The sequence below is a fragment of the Lonchura striata genome, chromosome 6 (assembly GCF_046129695.1).
Source record: "Lonchura striata isolate bLonStr1 chromosome 6, bLonStr1.mat, whole genome shotgun sequence".
NCBI lineage: Eukaryota > Metazoa > Chordata > Aves > Passeriformes > Estrildidae > Lonchura > Lonchura striata.
In genome coordinates, this window is record NC_134608.1 from 42,389,095 (window position 1) to 42,409,259 (window position 20,165).

Genomic DNA, 20,165 nt, shown 5'->3' on the forward strand with positions numbered 1-20,165 from the left:
AAAGAAAAGACAGGCCTGTAGGTAGCAGGCCATGCCTTGCTACCTACAGACAGGGTGTGTTGGAGTGATGCACCTCACTCATAAGAGAGGAGCAATGATGTATTTTGTGATATAAACCAGTGTGTTAATGAAATTCAGTGTTAAATGTGAATGTGGTTTAACAAGGCTCCATGGCAAGGTGTACTAGAGCGTTCTAATGGACCTGGATCCATTTGTGTATATGGCTAAAAGTGGGAGAGCATACTTGTTTTTGTGAGTTTGCATTTGTTTAATACTGATTTAAATAAGCTAAACCAGCCATGAACTTTTAAAATTTGGTAGCATGTGCAAATGCTGTTCCCAGTAATGTAAGGTCTGGTCATGTGTTTATTTGCTCCTATATTGATTTTATTTTTGCATTGATTACTGTTGATATTTCTTGAATCTTGAAGAATTCATATACTCCACCAAATGGTAAGGAGTTAAAAAGTTAATATCTTTGATATATAGATCACCAATTTTCAAAGGAACTTGAAATCATTATAAATGATGATAATTTAACTAAATTCACAAGGGTAATTTTCCTACCTTTGCAAAAGACTGAGTTTTGCATTCGATAATGTTAAATGACACAGAATAGACCTAATGCCAAAATATAGAACACAGTCCAAGTGAATAGTTTAAATAAGTCGTTGTTATAAAGAACTAATGATAATAAAAGTAAAAACTGATGCTCTCTACACTGCAATTCACAAATAATCTAATTTCCAGACTTCTCATCTGACATAAATTATCTTAGAAAGAGATCAGCAAGAGCACTGAATACTTATTTAATTCATGAATGCCAGAAAATAAACAGAATTGTAATATTTTGGAAAGTTAGTATAAAAATAAAGCAGTTTTTGCTTATTGCAATTAGTTTTGATAATAATATATATGGTTTTGAAATACTGCCTTATTCTCCTCTTCTTCCATACATATCTTTTTACGCATACATTTATTTTATACATAAATTTATTTATTATTTATGTATTTGCTATTAGTTTTATATATATTACCTTGATATTGTTATTATAAATTTATTAATTTTTTATACATACATTTATTTTATTTTATTTTATACACACATATAATTTGCTATACCTTCACCCATATTTTTTTACTGTAACATACTAGCCATGAGGTAACACCTGGAAGTTTACTCAAATAATCCCCAAATAAGGGTACAATCATATTAACTGCTCAGTAAAGTATATAAATATGGTTCATACTGTTAGTTGACAAGAATATTAAGTGCACCCTTTTTCCTGCCACTTCAGACAATGACTCTGGGAATCTGTGCATTGAGCAGCTGTTACACTGAAATGCTGTTTCAGCAGCATCGGCCACCAGGTAACAAAGTCTTGCCTTTGTGATCATCTGCAACTGCAAACAGAAAATGTTAATTTACTGACAGTATGCAACAGATAATTGAAATGAACTCTTACACAATTGTGCCTTTCAAAGCATTCTCATTTGACAATTATGTAGCTTGGCTGACAACTGGTCTTTCAACATTAACAGCTTTGTTACAGTTAAAAAAAAAAAAAAAAGAAAAAGAGAACACCTAAATTGCCTATCTTCATGTCTTTTAGTCCACTACTTGAATTCATGAGGGAAAGTCATGAACTCCTGTACAAAAATCTCAGTTTTATCGGTATGATAAAAACCAGCAAAGTGAAATTATGTTTGGTTTTAGATTTCCAGTTAGAAAAACTAATAAATCTAGGTGCTCTTAATTAAGTACAGTCCTCATTAAGGAGTGGATTAGAATAGCATTTGGCATGTCTAGAAAAGAGATTTTGTTATAGTGTTTAATTAGAAGTCTTATCTTTGTAAAAAAACAAGAGTAAGATATTTGCTATTCATACAAAACAATGCCCTTAAAAGATCAGTGACTACAAATCAAAATTATTAAAATCAGAAAATGAAAAAATTATTATAACCCCTACTTTGTTCTTTTTTTTTTCACATACATTAGGATAAAATTTGCAGTAAGGGAGCTGCATGCTACTCAACTAAATCCTTATCTTTATGAGTGTGTAAATGGGAAAACACAAAAACCGTGCCATTTATCTCTGTAACTAATTTGCTGCTAGCTACCCAAAGACATCATTAAATATGAATTTTACTTACTTTCTCTGTCATATTTTTTGTGGGTTTTTTTAAATTTCTCTTGATAAAAATAAAAATAAAAATATATAACAGCATCTTTAAATGCCCAGAGACAGTTAAAATATATCAGTGTATAGGCATGTTAATTATTTCCATTTTCCCAGCTGAAACATAGGTTTGTAGTTGCTTTTAATGTACTCCTAAATGCCATGTGCTAAATGTTAAAGCAACAGTTCTCTTCCACTGTAAAAAAAGATGGGAAAATGCTTTTTTTTGGTAAATCATTTGTAATTTAGTTAGATTATACATTCCTTTATTCCTATAAATCATTAAGCATCATTTCAAGTATTTATTGTGAGACAAAGAGATGCATACTGAGAAAAAAAATCTAGGATATAGTGCAGAAAGAAAGAAAACAAAGGAACTAGAAAAATTCTGTCTGGTGAGCTATGGTCTATCAGATTATTGTCCCTGATTCTCTTCTTAGATGTGTGCAGCTTTTACAGTTTTAGTTAGCACAGGACCACAGAATGGCTGGGCTTGGAAGGCGCCTCTGGATATTTTTCTAGTCCAACCCCATTGCTAGAGCAGGTTCACCTAGAGCAGGCAGTGTCCTGGTAGAGGGTTGTGTCCAGGCAGGATTGAATGTTTCCAGGGAAGGAGGCTCCACAACCTCCCTGGGCAGCTTGTTCTAGTGTTCTCGCACCCTAAAATAATTTTCTCCTCATACTTAGATGAAACATCCTGAACTGCACTTTTTTTGCCCACTGCCCCTTATTCTGTATCTGGGCACCACTGGAAAGAGACTGGCTCCATCCTCATGGCACCTGCCCTTCAGATATTTGTGTACATTGAAAGATCCTTGCTCAGTCATCTCTTCCTGGGGCTGAACAGGCCCAGTTCTTTGTAAGAGATGCTCCAGTCCTTAACCATTCTTGTAGCCCTCCACTGAAGCTGCTTCAGGAGCTCCAAGTCTCTCTAGTCCTGAGGAGCCCAGAACTGGACACAGAACTCCAGATGTGCCTCACCAGGGATGAGCAGAGGGACAGACAGGATCGTTTCCCTCAACCTGCTGGCAGTGCTGTTCCAAATGCATCCCAGGATAAGGGTGCAGAAGGATCCACCAGGACCCATTCTCTGCAGAGCTAATTTCCCACAGCTCAGCCCCCAGTCTGTCTGGGTGCATGAAGTTATTCTTCTCCAGGTGCAGGAACCTGCATTTGCCTTTCCTGAACTTCTTTAGATTCCTCTTTGTCCCACTTTCCAACCTGTCCAGATCCTCCTGAATGGCAGCACAGCCTTCTAGTACATTACCTCTAAGCAGTACAGATTTCACTTTTATTACTGTAAGTCTGGTGTTTCTGTGAGGGTAAACAAGTAGTGGGAATACCTTAAACCAAGTAAACCTTAGTTTTTCTGCATTCACCCATCAATGGTTGCTTTGAATTGGCAGCTCTTGTCCATTCCTTCTAAGAGTGCCTGGCAGAGTTGGAATTATTACAACTATTTGTGGTACCATTGCTTCTAGAATTAACTATTTTAATGAATGCGTTAAAATCTAGTTCTAATCATATTGTAGTGTTCCATTTAGATTATAACCTTTATTAGAGAAAGATAATATAAATCTATTTTTGGTATCTTCATACTATATAGCACTTAGAAAAATTACATTGTTTGAGGCCTGTATTAGACAGGGGAGAGGAATAAACCTTGGAGGGAGCAATAAACACCAGAGAACTGGGTCTGGCTATAGAAAAATTGAATGAGAGAATTTTATTTTGACCTGCAAAATTTAATTAAATTAACTGTATGAATTTCAATGCCCGTGGTTCAAAAATATTTTCTCTATTATGATATGAAATCTTTGTTGTTTTATCATGTTTTCTATTGTCTTTTCCACACTTTCAAATACCATACTGTTCAAAACCAAAACCATTTAAAAGAAGGGTTTTTTTCATACTAAACGTCATTTGGTTTTGAAATCTCTCAACTTTTCTAATGTCTTCACTTTTCAAACATAATTATTCAGTCTGTTTTTCTCAAATAAACCAAAATATAAAACTAAAACTGAAAATGGTTTGTTGTTTATTTTGGCTTTTTTTTTTCTTACATATATTAAAAGAAAACAAAATTAAAAGAATGGTTTAGTTTGCTATCATCCTACTTACTGACTTCTGTATATAACTCTACTTGCAATTTGGGACTTGCTCAAAACAAGTTGATTATTTAGCAATGTCTGTTACAGAAATTATGTTTTTTAAAGCATGAGATATATTAATAAGATGTCGGAAAAATCTCAGAAGAATATTAGATCACCCAGATATCTGAACACAAACAAATACAGCATATTTTCTATACTAGCTATTTGGAATCATGTTTAGTCTAAAAGTCTATAGCAGGCTTAAAACTATCTAGCAGAATCAAAACAAATAATGAGGAGTTTTAAATCTTAAGGAACTATGCACTTCCAGTGAAAAGATATTTTGTTGAATATTTCCAAACTGTCTCTTTGGTTCATCCATATTATTGTAACTATATTTTAGTTTTTGATCTGCCTTTAATTTCCTACCAAGTGTTTCAAAAGACTTATTTAAGTAACGCTTTCAAATACGTCACTACAAGAGATTGCTCAATCATTTTTAGACAGAGCAAGCCAAGGTTTTTTCATGTGGCACTTTAGAATACATAAAGTAGAAAAAAAAAAAATTTCATATGCAAGGCTTCATCTTTTTTAGGGTAAATTAGAAAAACTTTTTTCCCTGGAGCTGGATCCCTTAGCCCTTGGTTTCAGACAATGCTTTAAGCTAGTTTCTTAGGTTATTTTCCCAGAAAGTGGAAGTGCAAGGTGAAGAAACAGTCTTTAAAATTGATCAGGAAAATAAACTCAGCTAGACTTTTGAACAAGCCAAAAGTCCTGCATATAGAGGGTCTAATCCTGGTCTCCTCAAGTGACTTCCAATTTTTCTTTACCTTCACTGAGATACACAGTGCAAGCTCAGCTTTATAAAGAATTCAGAAATGGCCCAAGCACTTTTTTTTTAAACCAAAGGATTTTATAAGCAGAACTTTTATCCTGGGCTGGCTGTTTCAATAAGACTTATATGTATAAAGACTTTCTGTGCTGAAGATAGTCCCTAAATGTTATAATCCCTGCTGAGCAAGCTGGCATGGGGAAGTTGCCACCCTGTCTGTAGCTCTCAGCAGGCGTGCAATTGAAACACTGGGGAGTTTAGGTACTCTAACACTGTGCATTCTCCTCCAAAGAGCTTAGCAGTGCAAAGCCAGTGAATGTAACCTGTCTTCTGTTAATACTGCACTTTGGTGTGCTTCACTTGCATTTTACTTTTCCTCCCTTGTTTTCCCTTCAAAAAAAAAAAAAAGAAGAAGTAAATCCCTGTGAATATAAGAAAGCTTCTTTTTCATACACAAATAGACCCATGAATAACAAAGGTTTGAAGTAAATTTCTAAAAATGTACCCTGCCAGAATTTGCCAGACCACTTCAAAGTGAGGCAAAATTACTCTTTACATGCTGTTCAGAAACAAGTACTAAAAAATAAAATCTTTCTCAAAACTCCTGTGTCTCTGCAGAGCTGGTTGAAAATTATGAAATTTTGTTAGCTAATGAAGAAGAAATTAGCAAAAATTGTCGTGGGATATTTAGTGGGCTGTCATTAGAAAATAAAATTGAGCTGTTTCTGCTAAATGTGTTAATTCTACTCTTTTCAGGACACATGGGTATTGTAAAAACCCACATATTATTTCTTTGTCTGGAAAACATAACAAGGTTTTTGTTATTTGTTTCTTCTTTTCTTAGGAGGGAAAATACACTGAAATGTGAGATAGTAAAGTCAATTACACTTATTTGGAATTAGATATTTAATTTGTAATATGACTTACAGTAAATCTTTTTAATCACCCTATAAATGTCTAAATAAAGACATTATCCCACTAGAGTTTGCTAGCCTAAATGTAATTATAATTACCATATTTCATTTTTTCAGTTTGCTTATTCAGTGTCCATTGATTTCAGATTGAGCCATCACCTCTGGACAATTTCTCTGTCCTTAGCTAAGAAAAATGTGAGGTTTTCTTGGGATAGATCAGCAGCAAAGGAATCCATGAGGTTTTTGAGGCTGGAGTTTGCAAGTCAGAAATGCTATTAATGCTGGTTGCTTAATGTTAAAATATTTTTATGTCTCATATATTATATTAACAGCATGGATTAGATGCAAGGATTCTGAGTTGAATTCTAGGACACAAAGAATTCCAGGCTTCTAGAGAACAGAGCTTCTGCTTCAAAAGATGATATGATGTACTGTATTTGGTGATACAACTGTAAAAAGCAAACATGTTAATTCAACTTTTCTTTAGAAGATTGAGGCAGATTTGATTTGTGTTTACTTTTTCCAAACACTTTCAGAGTTGAGCTGAGTATTTTTCAAATTTGCTTTTTTTTCAAAAAGTCCCTATTATTATTGACATTGACACTAGTTTACTTTTCATTTCTTTTTGAAGCAGATATATTTGTGTTGTGTGCCATTTGCTAGATTCCAGAACAGAGGTTCAACTATCACAAAACAGTAATGTGTTGATAATTATACTAATGGCACATGCTGCAAAAAGAGGAAAATTTTTAACATTCAGTAAGGCAGCAGGAAGCTTACAAAAATATATGCCGCCATAAATACCACTATAAAACAAGTCAGTATTTCTTTTTCAGAACTAAAAACAAGAGCAGGAAACTGAATCCTTGTATAGTCCAGATGTTAGTATTAGAGGATTATTAGATAAAGGCCTGTTCAGAATTTAAAAATGGAATAAAATTAGCAATTTTGTGAAAAATTACAAGATATCACAACTTTGCTTGAACTTCTGTATGTTCTTTTAAGAATGAATAAAATACCAGTATGATTTCAGAAGATATAGTCAAGGAAGCTTGATGGAAATTCAGTACAAAGTACAAATTGGTAGTTCTGTGGAAACATAATAGCACAAAAATAGCTGCAAGACATAGCTGTAAATCTATATCTATTCATAAACCTTCCCTTTCACAGAAACCTTAAAGCCCACTAGGTTATTTCCTGATCTTGAATGCTGCTGACTTCCAGCTATAGTCAGTTACACTGGCTATGTGGCTTAGACGTTCTCATGTTTATTCTTCCTCATCAAAGTGCCTGTTCTTATGTCTGTTCTACAAGATGAATCAATCCCCTCAGAAAAAACATGAATACTTGTGCTGTGCACCAATTGGAGTGTAGAAGGGGTGGAATTAGCTGCAAAGGGGTTGGATTAGCTGTAAAGAAAGAGTTATAGTTGCCACGGACTCACTAGTAGACCTATTTTTATTTTTTATTTCATCTTAGGTATTTTAATCACCAACGTTAACCTTTACAAAACAGAAGTAGACCCTCCTCTTTTATGCAGAAGAATGCCTGACTTGCAAAAGTGTAATGGGAAAATAGATTTTTCCTTTCTTCTGAAAATTTAAAGAGAAGTAGAAGGTTGCTAGGTAGAATAACCAGGTGCATGACAACTTACAAAGCCTTTACAGGTGGGTCACAGTGGCTTATCCAATTTGAAGCTTTCAGCTTAATCCTTCTGCTCAGGGAGAACACAATGTGACTGCAAGCTGTGAAACATTTATTGTGCTTCACTTTTCTGACTTATTTTACAGTGTAAAAACCAGGTCTCTGATACATAATACCCTTCCATTTTGCTAAAAAACCCAAACAATAACAACAACAAATAAACAGGCTTGTGCAAGAACTGGTCTGGGCAACTTTTGAGATACAGTGATGTAAACTTCCTGAATTTATCATCTGTATCATCTGCAACTGAAGTGAATAATTGGCTATGTTTTTAATCTAGCCCTGACTCAACACAAATATTAATATGAAGGGAAAATTAACAATTTTGTGCTTAACTCACTTTCTTTCATTAATTTGTTTGGGAAAAGGGTGTCTTGTTGAATAACTTCACTGTCCATCATCTGAAAGCATTCCCCTTCTTCTTAAAGTCACCTGCCAAATACGGGAGGACAGAAAATACATTGTCTTATTGTGATACTTTTGTTGTTGCTCATTTTTCTGTGTACATGATTTCACATTACAGAATACACTGTCAAATTTTACACTAAAAAATTCTCTCTTTTACCTCTCATCACTCTAAAGTTGTTCATCCTCATTCTGATCAGCCTGACCACCTTTCACATGAAGGTGTTACATATAAAGATCAGGTATTACTTAGCTATTTAAGTACAGACCCTGCATTTTAATTTAATCTCTTAAATGTGGGATTTTACATAATAATTTCAATCAGGACATTTACCCAGCTAATCTTCATTCATAAGTAATTTCTTGTGTATAAAATTTCTTAGAATTTTCACATGCAAGCAGAATTCTCCAGCCTCTTCTGACTACCTGTGTTGATCCTTTATGCTGACTGTTCTCTAAAATGGGACTTCCTACCTGAATTGAGCAACTCTAACTCATGGTTAGAAGGTGCCAGCAATCCTGCTTGTGCACTGACACTCACTGCAGTCAATAGGCAAGGCGGGGAAAGAACAGCTTGAAGCATCCAGATCCTGCTCTCACTGACATGAACATGCCTTTGAGTGATGTGCAGAAAGGCAATTTTAATATATGATGCTCACATAACGTCACTAACATATGCTGTGCCAGCAGCAAATAGATCATAGCAGAGCCTCTTTCATCTTTCTTCCATCCTGACATTACCGATGACAATTTTTAAATATTGAACACTGGCACAATTCTAGATAAATCATACACACAGTCATAGAAAGCAACTACAACACATAAAACTCATTATATCTGCAGAAGTGAGCACATTCCACTCATGTGCAGATTAACTTCTGATAATAGTGTTATCTCTGCTTCATATATGCAATTCATCTGGATACACACAGTAAAAATTTTGCTGCAGGCCAGCAGTCTGAATTGCCAAGAACTGAGAAAAGCAACCTGTTCTCATAAAAACAGATGAGATGCTTCATCCTGTTTTATAAAGCATCTTGGTAAATGAATTTGATACCAGACAATGAGCATCTCTGTGATGACTTCAGTTTTTATTTAACATAGGGGATTCTCCATGGGATTTCCCTCAGAAGATTTTGGTATTCAATGGACTAAAGATGTAGTGTTGTGCTTCAGTTGCCATCTCCATATCAAATGGTGTGATCAGTGGTTTGACATGATTGTTACTATCTCTTGCAGAAATGTGCAAAGTGAATGTTTATTTGTTGGAAAGATTACAGGAAAAATAAACAAACAACTATCAGAAAACAAAACAGAAAATCAAACTTCAGAACACTGAAGCATTTCTATAGATTCTGGTGTTCATCATCATTGTTACTATGCCTTTTGCAGCCACAAACCAGAGCTTGAAATATTATGATAAGCTATTGCTCTATGGTTTTCCACTTCAGCTCAAAAATTAAAATATTTTTATTATCATTACTTCCACTCAGGCAAGTAATCCTTATGCTGAGATAATTTGGCTTCTCTGCTTCTAACCTTGCTTGAGCTGGGGCCCAGAGTATATCTGGGGATTGCTATGCCCATCTGGGAAAATTCTCCCACTTTACCTCAGCACGGGGTTAATGAAATACAAAGAAATTCAAGGGAGGGTGAGAAGTCAATACAAGTCTCTTTCCTACCCAGGAATGAAATAATTAAACAAATCCAATGGTAAACTAAGATGATGAGTTGCACTGCTTCCACTCCCTGCGGAGCATGTGCAGCCCATTCCTTGGATGCCTCTCAACAACCTGGAGGTTTCTTCCATTAGCCTGGCAAATATATCTCCCCTTTCTAGCCAGTTGGCAGCCTGCTCTATCTCTGTCTGTAACACATTTGAGCTGGAGTTTTTCCATCCACCTGCACGGAAAAATGGAAGGGGAAAAGAGAAGGTTCTCACTCTTGTCATTCAAGAGCCACGATGTCCAGCTTTCTTAATAGAGAAACAGATGCCTGAGATGTAGGAGAATGAGAGTTTTAAATGGTATGTTGCTTTGTGGCAATCTCACCTACTGGCATGATTGCTCAGCCTCCTCCTGTGGCTGAAAGCAGTGAGGAGATGATGGTTTGATTCTTTTTCATAGTTTTGAAGTATGCTTTTTTATTTCCTAAACTACATATTATATTTGAATTTTTAAAACAAATATCCAAACCCCAGAAATTCTTGACAGCTATCAGTTTGTGTCCCTAATTGCCTGCTTCCCCTTCTGAAGTTTTCTTAATATAATTACAGTCTTCTGACATTAAATTTTGCAATTACTTATATTTCTTCTCATGGCAATAATAAGTATTGGTTGTATATTCTGAATAGAATTATAATTTAGTATTTTCAAATTATGCAGGCTCACCTATCTTACTGAAGTGTGGAAAAAAAAATTTTCCTAGAGCTCATGCAACTCCTCAGGCCAAAGGTTTTCTCTCACGCACACCTGTGAAATCTCATTAACAAGTAAAACTAAGACTGTCACATCTTTTAATTCTGTGGTTCTCTCCATCAAGGGAGTTTTAGAGACTTATTTTTCAAGAAACCTTCCCAGATCACCTCTAGGAAAATAATAAGATATCAGTCACCATCTGAAAATTCAGTCTGTTGAACTACATTAATTTTGTTGAAGGCTGATATATTGATCAGGATTCATTGACTTGGGGAAGAAAAATAAATTATGCAGAGTCTTTAGAACTAACAATAAAAACCTACTCAAAACAGATGACCAACCTCTTTCCCCAATTTTTTTTCTGTCCCTCACCTAAAACACCATGCAAATAAAGGTGTGTTGAAAAAAGAAGCTCAGGAAGAAAATCTAAGTTATAACATTTTTAGGAAAGAAAATTAAGGCTACTTAGGAAATCATAAAGTTTCTTAGCTCCAGTTAACATGAAATAATTGCATATACTTAGGTTTGTTCTCTGACAGTTAAAATGTAAGACTGATGGTAACAAGAGAATCAGAAGGTAATTTTCCCCATCATTTATGGAATATACCTGTTGGAGAATTTCCACATAATGCCTAGTAACCTCTGAATCAAATAAAAAGCTATGCTGCCACAGAGAAACCTTAAGTGGGAAATTAATTTGCATATTGCTATAAAGAAAATGCCTCACATAACCACTAGCACAAAAAGCAGATTTTCTCTTTCTTTTAAATGGAAGTTCTTCAGTGGTTTTAAATTTAAACATTTAAAAGTAAAATTTTAAACCAACCTTTCATTTGTTGATTTGTATTACAGTAGCTTAATCATTATCTTTATCATTTACACCTTCTTAACAGTACCTTTCATTGTGATTTTATCCAAAAGAGGAAATTGATGAGGCTAATCATATAATCATATTCAGCCTCAAATCTGAAAACCTGTTCCACAGTCATTGAAATCCAGAGAAAAAACAATTTAAGCAAGCTACTCTTGAAGGAAATACTGCTTATTCATACTTCCCAGACAGAGAATTTCTGATGTGGGACAGCCATGATCGACCGCCTTTAATGTCTGTGAGAAATAAGTTATGGAATGACATCTTACAAACTTCATGGTATTGCATTATTAGTGTGAGCAGAAAGAAAAGTTCAGAGATCATTTTTCCTTCTTTCTCCTTCCTGCCCTTCTCAGTTTCCTACCATAAAAAAAAAGGTCAAGGCATTAGAGGTTGGTTTTAATGTATGTAATATCATATTGTAATCAATCAAATTATCTATTTTCACAAATTTCAGTACAAATTACAAATTTTATTGGGGAAAATAAAATACAGTAAGAAATATATATATACAGTAAATTAACTTTACATATGCTTCTTTGGTTGTTTCCATGAGACATTTTTATTGATGAGAATATGATAGTATTTAAAGCAAGCAATAAATAACATCAAGTTCAGTTACAGGTTTTAAAAAAAAAGCTACAGATATGGACATACAGAAGTAGCCATTCTTTCTTAGTCATTCATTTTGGTGGATCATTTTGGGTTCTTTTCTCTCCATAGATGTTGGAGTGGTAGTATATACAAATATCTATATAGCAAAGACCAACTACAGAACAAAATTTCAGCCCCCAAAATAATTATTGAAATGGTTCTCTGAAACATGTGGTCCATCCAAACATCTCTCTATTAATTTATATCCTGAGTTGATTCATTTTGTTGAACCTGTTGGGTTCTAGTTTAATCTCTTGTTACTCTGAATATGCACTTGCTAAAACATTCATTGCATATTAGCTCTTTATTTTCTTCCTTCCATTACACATATATTTGAATCTGATTCTCTTGAATTTATAACTGTTAGCCTGAAAAGCACTGCAAGATTTTACATGTTTCAAGGTTACTGACATTGTATTTCCATTCATCTTAATATGCTCCCTTTTCACTACGCTTTCCATGAAAGCCTGCCTCAGAGTTTGTGCAAAATAAGCATTTCTCTGGCAATACAGATGTAACTGGTCTGCACTATTCAGTAACTTTACTTCCACTTCCATTTTTAAAATGAGGCATAAATCTGTCACTGTATTTCACAAGGAGTCAAAAGAACTTATGCATATGAGACTTGCTGTAAAACTATGAACTCCCTCCAGACACTGAGATTTTTCTTGTTGCTGATAAGCTTAGGTGGACATTAATTTCTGCACATGAAAATTGGTATGTCTGTATTTACGGAAATCCACAGTTCTGATTAGCCAGTGGCTAAGCTTAATGATCACAGCGTGGATCCAGAGTCCTAATTTCATTCAGTCCTAGGGTACTTATTTTCAATTTGAAACATTAAAATCCCTTTTGATAGGGACATAAACATTAAATTTGGCATGTATTTCCTCTTAGTTTCAATATGAAAATAGACTGAACAACTAGCGCTCTCCCAAATTGCAACTCTATGTATTAAAAAGTCTCTCTGAGATCAGATGATCCAACTAATTCAGGTAAAACTAGCTGACATCCAGATAACATAACAGCAGAATATCTGGGAATCTGAGTTTAAGCCATTTAAGTTATATTTGCATTCTCTTCTTACTTGAAGAATGAAGATAATAGCTCTATTTTACCACTCCTGTGCAATAAAGCATTCTAACACTGCTCTTGAACAGGTCTCAATAACTGGAAAAGTTACAGTACGAGGGCATCAGTAGCTCTTGTGAGAAAATAACTGCTTAACTGTCTTCTCTGATTAGGAGTTGTGGGGCAGAAAGATAATTTTCATCCTCTTTGCATAGCCTCGAGGACATTGCAATTACTTACAGAAGAATAACATAGCCCTGGGCTCTTCCAGCAAGCCTGACAATAACATAATGGACAGCAGCAAACAAATAGTAACAAATAAGCAAACAAAGAGCTGTGTGAGATAGTCTCTATTAAAAAGATAAAAGGAAGGGGTGGAAAAGAACAGGCATTAGAGGGACTGCAACTGTTGTTTACCAAAGAAAAACAACAGGGTTTTTTTGGTGGTTTTTTTATTTTTGGTTGGTTGTTTTTTTTTTGTGACTTCTTTCATGAGAAATAAAGCACTAAGAAAAGTAAACTGAACTTGGTAGCAGTCATCACAGGACTTGTCTATAAACTCTGTGCCTTAGATATAGCTCTTCCTGAGCTTTGGGAAAACTGGTACCTTTTTCTATGAATAATAACAAATTAAGCAAAACCAGATTTTTTTTTTTTTCCCTATAGATTTTCCTTTCTTGAGCTGTGTAGGAGAGTGTACCGGTACATGGAAAGACATGTGAAAGGTTGGGCACTATCATTTTACGCTCATTAGACAGTACATGTTTTACTTGTTGGCAAGCTGTGAAGCAACAAAAGAAATTACACATTATGGATTGGACTAATGGTATCTCTGAAATAGTGTAAGGCTACCTAATAAGACAAGATGCCTCAGAGTCACTGCCTCAATTTTCAGTTTACTGCATTCAGTATGCCTTTCCTCTGGAATATTAAGTGTATCAACTCTTTTGTCTAATTCAGCTCTTGCATTCCTCTTATGCCAACAAAATGCTGGAATTTTATTACAAGAGTTAAGTCAGTTCCCAGGTCACTTATGTTCCCCAGGCATTTTTTTACATGTGTTCCCATCTGAGCTTGGTTGATTCTTGAGTTTCTGCCATATTATATAGATGGTACAGGTGATTTAATAGCATAACCTGAAAATGAAAGGTTGAAGAGAGAGCATTGTTCATTCAGCTATTAGGTGAGGACAGGATTTATTCACCTTGTTTCTCTTGTGCATATTAATTTCAGTAGAGCTCCAGTCTGGAACTCCTTCTATGGGAAGATTGCATTTAGAAAAACTTCCTTATGAATTATTAATTATCGGCTAAACTGTCTTATCTCCTTTTCTTTTTTATATTTTTAACAGACCTTTTTGATCTACTGAAGCACATAATAGAATGAGTTGCTAGCACTGTTATGTGTTACCGAACTCTTAAACAACAATTTCAGTTCTAGATTTTCCTTTTGGTATCTCTTACTAAGTTAACATTTCAGAACAAATTATAATGTAGTATTTCTGAAATTTCACATCTTTCTCAATATAGATAATTTTTCTTTGTTTTCAGCTTGTGACTGGAAAGTACAAGACTATGTACTTTTGGATGTTTTTAACTGCAGCTTTCCTATTTGCTTTTCAAAACTTGTGTGCTGTTTGTAGCTGATTCTTTGTTTGGGGCTTTTTTAAACTGGGAAGTACTAAACAAGTTTATCATGGCTCCATGCTGCATTTTGTTTGTTAATGTGTTGACAGTGGGGAGCTTCTGCATTACTCTCTCTACTGTGAATCCTCATTCACATAATTGGCATTTCTTGACAGTAAATCAAAGCAATATCTAATTTGTTGGCTTTTTTTCTTTAATCTGATGCCAACCAAATGCACAGGACCTAGTCAGTTCTGATGCATTTTTCATATCCCAGAAAAAGTGTTTGTCTGCTGACATTTACCACTCATGCTCTGCTCACACAAAGCAGCTTTCTGGATGTCCTTGTACAGACTTTACCACTGAAATTTCTTTTGTTCTTTTCATACATCCCAGAAATTCAGAGGGTCTCTAATACCACAACATTACTTGAAGAGAACATGTAAGATTTTACTTCTCTGATAAAGAAGCCTGAACCAGAATCTGCTTTGTTCAGACAATAGAAGATGATTCTTTCCCAAACACATTTAATGGCAACTCCGAGTCCTGCAAAGCTGAACAAATAATTTAATTCTGCCTAGCTTGAAAACAAATTTCTGGTTTCCTGGCTGTAGTTAACTTGCTGGGAAAATTGTGACAATATCAGTAGGGCCATGATTTATTTTTAATGATGGATCTCAATGTTTTAACCTTCAGTATTCCCTTTTCTATCTTTTGTACTTACCATATAATATTTTAAAGATGCTTCAAAGTCTCACAAAAATTTATTCAAAAAATACAGACATGCTAAAAAAAAATCTCAAGCTGGAAGTTGCAACCCAGTAGTAACATCTGCTAAACACAGCTTCTGTTCTGAATTAGTTTGCTCCAACTTTTAACTGCTTTAAACTAGTCACTGTTACAGTAACCTTATTAGTCTTTTACAAAGGGTAAAGAAACAAAGAAAAAGGATTTCCATTATGCAATGCAATCAAGAGCACCTGTGCTGGAATTCATTAAATCCATTGAGCAGGCAGCTGCATATTTTCAACATCCTGATGAGGCAGGGATAAAAAGGGGCAGACTGTACAAACTGGAAAACACAACAAAATATAAAGAGCCTCATTTTCACACTGAGGTGTTGGATTATGCTTTTCCTCTTTTAGAACTTCTGGATTCCTCGTATTTCTGTTTATAGAATATAATTGTATCTTCATTATAAATACAAAATTTTATTGTAATTGTGTATTCCAAAAAGTACAGCTTACACTATTTTTTCTGCAAAGTTAAATAACTGAAGTATTGCTGAAAACCTTTGTTTTTTAAGTTTATAATTTTGGAGAAATCATTCAAGTTAGAAATCATCCTGGCTGCATTTGACAATTGATTGTTTTTATAAATGTATTTTATTTTATTTGGGTTTTTTTTTTCCTGCTTCTATCCATTTTTTTTCTATCCCAAATTTCTCTGTGCTTTATTTCTGACAGGTAAATTTATAGCACTGTGAAATTTTACTTGGACCTGTCTGATTTCTTGCAGCTGTGGAAGTCTCGTTTCCTAATTCACACGCCTGTTTGTAATTAAGGGTCATGGGCTGGCTCGCACCCTCACTGTCTTCTTCTGACCTGTGCTAACAGGGACTAGAAAAGTTATTTCCAAGGCTTTATTGGATTGTTCAAATGGAAATTCTGAAAATATCTGGTTATAGATCAGATGTCTTTAATGTTGAGGGAATACTGTAGGTAATCATGCTTCCTCGGATTATGTTCAATTCTACTCTCATTTCTCAAGGGATGGGCATGGGTGAGGAATATGGATTGGAACAATGGCTTCTGAAAGCTGGGGCACCACATAGGAACTGTGAACAGGTTTTCTCCTGCTGAGCAGAGGAAAACAGGTGCATGTTATTGTGGCCTGAGCTTCAGTGGGATTCTCCATGGACGTCTTTATAAGTGGAAGGTATGAGTGAGTCTCCATGAAGTGCTGGGATTTGCCTCTTACCTAGATACTGTGTTGCAGGAGATATGCACGGAGCACTCATAGTTTTTGATTCTGGTATGTGATAGAGGAAGCTTTAATCCACAATTTAAGCCTTGTTAACAGCCCAACTAGGTGACCCTCTTTTCTGTAACTTGTCAAAATATTTGCTAAAATAGGTTGGTACACTATGTTTGATTTCCAGAGTTATTTTTTAAAATTTAAGGTCAAACATGCTATGCTGCTATGGCATAAGACAGATGGTTTTCCTCATCAGTTACTGGCTGGTGAAAAACAAATAAAGGACAGAAACAAATGTAGCCATTATATTGTCTATAAAAATCTGCATTGGGACCTGTGCTCTTCAAGTTGAAAATAGTCAAGCCCAGAGGTTACTGACCCTGAAGTGAAATAAGTATTTCAAAGCACTAAATGAATTAGTGATAAAACAGCAGATAAAATCAACTGTGAATTGACTGCATGCAGAGAAAAAAATCTCTAATGAAATGTATACAGTTATGGCTCTGAATAATGTATTGATATCAGGAAGGGGATTTGGAACTCATGGAGAGTTCTCTGAAAATTTCAGTCAATATGCATTTGTAGTCAGGAGATGGATGTTGAGACTTACTGGGAAAAAAGTTGACAAAAAAAAAGTAACTCCTTAAATCCTTTATATGCTTTATAAACCCTGTGAAAGTTCAGTATCTTCTAAAGTTCATTTTAAAAGAACTAATTTGAGGTAGGAGAAATACAGAAAAAAAGCAAAGAATATCCAAAGGAGAAAATTATATTGACTTAGAGAAAACCACATGTATTTGATTCTTCACTTTGGATAAGGCATGAAGAGAGATATGAATAATATGGAGATGGTGAAGACAGAATAGCTATTCAGATCCCCCTAAGACTGGAACTAGCAGACATGTCATTAAATCACCAGGTATTTAATTTTAAATTAGAAAAAGAGAAGTTTTTTTTTGTCCTCCATCACTCAGCTACACAGTAGAACAGTGTTATAATGTGTAAAAAATAAAAGTTTTAAAAACCCCACATAACTAACCAAACTCATGAAGCATAGATACAGCAATTGTTCCTTTGCTGTTTCACAGGTTGTGTTCTTCCACAGTTGCATCCTCAGAAGTGTTCAGCCTAGTTTTTTACCCAAAGGAGATTATAGTCTCCACTGAAAGATTCATTCTGTGTCACAAATCTGTCAAAGATGGTATCCGCTGCTTTGAGAAATCAATTTCATGCATAAATTAAAAAAAAGAAAAAACAAACAGAAAACAAATGCACAAAAGCAATCTCTTCAGGCTAAGTTTAAATCTTACTTTTAATGGGTTCTAAAGCCCTTAAGAAAGACTCATATGCTGTTCCTTTGCTCCAGAATGTTGCAAATGTTAATTGGCTTCTTGGTGGATAGTACCTGGTACCACTGAAGTGTCATGTGCAGTTTTCATTCATTTTATACCAAATTATGCATACAAGTACTTGCCTTACATTAAAGAGACTAAGGTTGCAATGTTGATTATTTAAAAGTTGCCAGAAATAGTGCTCCTTGCATTCACTGGTCCCACACATCAAAATGAAGCCTTGATTATATGCTTTCATTTTTCCACAGAATTCTGTTGTAAGGGCTGTGATACATTATGACATTCTTTAGGATTGAAAAACATAAAACAATTAAAAACCCCAGTGTATTGACAGCAAATGTCATTGTGTGGTGTTTTCAGGATAAGGCACTGGCACTGCTGCCTTCAAATTCCTGCTCTTCCCAGCCAAACACTTGGGACTTAAAATAAATGCTGCCCCGGTGCCCATTCTTATTGTCAGTACAGTCTCAGGGAAATTTAATATGGAATTATAATTGCAGGGAAATAATTTCAGCTCCTAAATACTAAGAAGCAGCTGTTGAAGTCTGGTTTTAAAATAAAAACATCAGAGTAAACTGTTATGAAATGGCAAAAGACACATCTCTGACACAGAGATGACGCCAAGCTAAATTGAATATGCCACTTGAAATGCCAATTTGGTCGGAATTATATTTTGATTTTAAGACTGGAAAAACTGCTGGTTTTCCCTCACAAATATACATTGATCACATAAAACTTCACCACTAGCATGTAAAACTTGGCAGTGTTCCACAAAGAAGAATTTTGGATGATTGCACTAATTTTATGTAGTAATATATGCAAATGTATACAGCCAGTAATAACTAAAAAACAGGAAGGTAAACAGTTTACTCATTGACTTGACAGATTCCAACATAAAGCAGTTATACAACAGCATAATATTTTGAAATATTACTGTTTGAAATTTACTGTTCTTTATATGGAAGCTACTAGGAAATCAATTTGAAAAAAATAATGAAGAGATGTTGGCTTGTTTTATGTTATCATGTTAATTATGACAAAATACTGATTATTATAAAATCATATTTTATTTCATATGAACATGAATATTCTTATGCTGGTTATGTTATATTGATTATTTATTTGATCAGTAGAGGAAGTACATTTTTCAAATGGTAAGTACAAATACCCATTCTGGGTCCTTTCTGTTGTTCCTGAAGAAGCCCTTAAAGACCTTTTTTAAATTTTTGTTATTTTAAATAGTTGTTATGAAAAGGAATTCAACTGAATAGAATTGGCTAAAATATTTATTTGTGATATTTTACAATGCTCTGCAAGCAAAGTTTTGCCTGGGCTGCCATATGAATTAGTAAAAGAAGATGAAATGTGTGTTCGTGTTTATATGCCAACCTACAAGAAATCCCAAGGAATTACTTTTCCTTGAGAAAGCAATATATACTACATATAGTAAAAAATTATTCACTTTCTTAGAAAATGCCCTCAAGTGGAGGAATGGATGGTTTATAAACATGATTTTTTTTTCTACATGGATATAGTAACTTTGTTTTATTGAAATTGCTAGTGAGGTTCTCTGTGCTGACACCAAAAGCTCTGTGAAAGTTGTTTACAGCATCACAATGAAAGTTGAAATTATGAAAGACAAAATAGTTATATGGCTGCCTATACCTGAAGGATAAGCAAGAATAAGGACAGCTGTGACTGAATTTTAATTTTTTTTTTTCTGTATTTAATTACCTTTTTTTTTTTTTTCCTGGCAAATATTACATTAATTTTGCAGAAGCAAATACTCTCCAACTGCCTTTAGACATTGCTGAAGAACTGTGGCCAGTGCTCTGAGTCTGTACTGACTCATGAGTGGTGGCAAGTGCCCTGTGAGGGTGGCTGCAGCAATGACAGCAGAGGAACTGGCAGTGCAGAGGCAAAGCCTTCCGACCTGCTGGACAGGCTGCCCAGAAAGAAAACATGATTGTAAGTTATGAGGTAATTCAACAGACATTTTAGAGGGATGCCCTGTAGACTATAGGAGTGCTATCTGTGGATATAAATTAAAACACAGGAAAGATGGTGGTG

General features: G+C 34.7%; 1 long non-coding RNA gene across 1 annotated transcript in view; it reads right to left on the bottom strand.

The window, feature by feature from the left end:
- The window catches only part of LOC144246391 (uncharacterized), a 99,552-nt gene that overhangs the window by 62,540 nt on the left and 16,847 nt on the right, over positions 1-20,165 (bottom strand). The window contains exon 2 of the long non-coding RNA XR_013340108.1: positions 8,064-8,155. This is a non-coding gene — a long non-coding RNA (uncharacterized LOC144246391). The remainder of the gene's footprint in view (positions 1-8,063; positions 8,156-20,165) is intronic.